Source organism: Humulus lupulus, chromosome 6, assembly GCF_963169125.1.
Source record: "Humulus lupulus chromosome 6, drHumLupu1.1, whole genome shotgun sequence".
Classification (NCBI taxonomy): Eukaryota; Viridiplantae; Streptophyta; class Magnoliopsida; order Rosales; family Cannabaceae; genus Humulus; species Humulus lupulus.
This window is the reverse complement of record NC_084798.1, coordinates 76,128,482-76,130,991: the sequence shown is the minus strand read 5'-3', so window position 1 is coordinate 76,130,991 and position 2,510 is coordinate 76,128,482.

The following is a 2,510-nucleotide window of genomic DNA, read 5'->3' as shown; positions in this document are numbered from 1 at the left end:
TCTTGTTTTTCTTCAGCAAACTCAATCGAAACCATCCCAATTCAATTCTAAAACCACAATTTAATCCACATAACAACTTTAATATCTTCCCAGCAACCAAACCCAACTAAAGTTAAAGACCCACCAAAATCCAAAATCTCATATTTGAGCCACAAGCACAAGAACACCTCAAAGCTTAAGGGAAACATGACAGAAATTCAACTGAAATAGGCATTAAAGCATTACCTCTGCTATGAATGATGATCCCCTAGCCACAAGCTATCCCAAATCCTAACCCAAGCCTTCAATTTCTTGGTGTCCATCCAAAATCTTCTTAATTCTTCAAGAACTTACTTAGGAAGCTGAGAGAGAAAGAGAGAGAGGGAGAGTCGGTTGGGTGAAGAAGTCTTTTTTTTGTGTGTGTGTGTTTATGTTTGTTTCTTAAGGCTTAAGTAATCTTAAGCTAATCTCAAGGTTCAGGGTACCAAAAACGTCCCCGAGGGTAAAATGGTCAAAATCCTCGATATTCCCTCCTAATCTCACTAATTCCAAATATATCCTCGATTATTCATTCCCATTACCCGATAACCCGATACTATACTAAATACCTAAATACCCGAGTCGGGTATTGGGTCCTGTTGTGACTTTCCCGCTAACTTGCTCCCTAGGATCATCTCATGCCGAGTAACCCATATAATAATGTGGTCTCTCAAAATATCACATATATTCACATAGATACAATTATGCCCGCAACAGGCCAAATTACGAAAATTGCCCTTCTAATAAGAAACGGGCCACATGCATATTTAATACACCTAAACAAGCATATCTACTTATATTGTCACATAACTCACATAATCACATAATCATACACAAATATATCATATAAACATAGAATTCCACATATTGCCATCCTGGCCCCCTAATCATGGCCCTAAGCCTTATTAGGTAAGTTGGGACGTTACATCTATAGTGTGAATTACTTTCAGTGATTAAATTATAGCATTTATCAACATTATTCTGAAAGTAAGTTAATGCATATCTTGTGTCAAGTGATGACTGAGTATTATTTGTATAAGTGTTCAAATGTGACATTCCTTTCTTGTTAAACATGTGGAAAATACTTTGCGTGAATGGGGTGGTGGATATTTCAATTAAGACTTATCCCATACTTTATTCAATGATAGGATACTGAGCTAAGTATGTGAATTTCCTAGTTGCCACCATTATTTGCATTCTAGCATAGAATCAATACGCCCCTTGTTTTTTTTATACATTTTGGAAATGATTTTTATTTTAAATGCTTTTTTAAATAACTAATGAGTGTCAGGCTTATCTCACTATTTATCATTCAGAGCAAGAAGTCGGTTTCGACAACGGAAGGTTTTTACAGAGACTTAGTTTTATTGACTAATCTCCATTGGCTATACAATTGTTTTCTATTTATCCAATTTTTTAATGTCGATAAACTATTCATTGAACAAACTTGTTGTTCAATTTCGCCTTTATCCTCAAAGTATAACTAATCAATTACATCTGCTTTAAAATTGACTGTAAAAGATGAATCCCATTAAAGTTTTCATGATGATTTTTCGTTTTCTTTTCTTATGTATTTTTGTATGTGTGTAGAAGTATAGACGATGATTATTCCTTTGTATTTTCATATACATTCATTGTAATCTATACTCTTTTTATAGCTCTTTTCGTTTCTTTTCATATTATAATTCATGTTTGAGGTGTTTATACACCCTTATCTTTTTACGTATTATAAGGATTATGAGCCAAGAATGAATTTTGGTTTCTGCAAGGTGAATGTAAGTGTTCTGTGTAAGATCTTGTGCAGTGTGATGTTGTTCTGCTTATTAGTAATGGTAGTTTTTCTTCTCCGACTATGTATAATATTTTAAAATTTCTAGGCCGAAACTATTTTAACAAGGAAGGATTGTAACACCCTACATTTTCATAATACATTTTTTATATAAATCAATGTTTCAATACGTAAAATGTACACGTATACAAATTTAAGAAATAGTAATGGAAAAATAGAGTTAAAAGCATAATTTTATGTTATTAAGGAGATTAAAGAGAGAAATACTAGAGTAGTCAAGGATTAGACCCAAATTCTATATAATTTTAATTGGGGATTTTTTTAAAATTAAGAAAGTTTTGCCAAAAGGCTTATTTGAAAAGAATTTTAATATTTTAGGTCCAAATGTAATTTGAAAAAAGGCTTCAGCCTTATTTTCCCATAGCCTCTCTCTCTCTCCTCAAAAAAAAATCTTTCTCTGTCCTTCTCTTCCTCTATCTTTCTCTCTTTTTCCTCTTTGTGTGCTACTATTGCCGATGACAAATGACCACTTTCCGGCCACCACTTATAGACACGCGACTTACCAAAATGTGCAGAATCCTCCGAACTATCGACCATGAGGGAATCTAGAACTGTAAAGACCCGACTAAACCTTTAATACTACTAAGACATACTACTATCTTTTGGATACATAGGTAAAATAATAATCTGTATTATAGAAAAT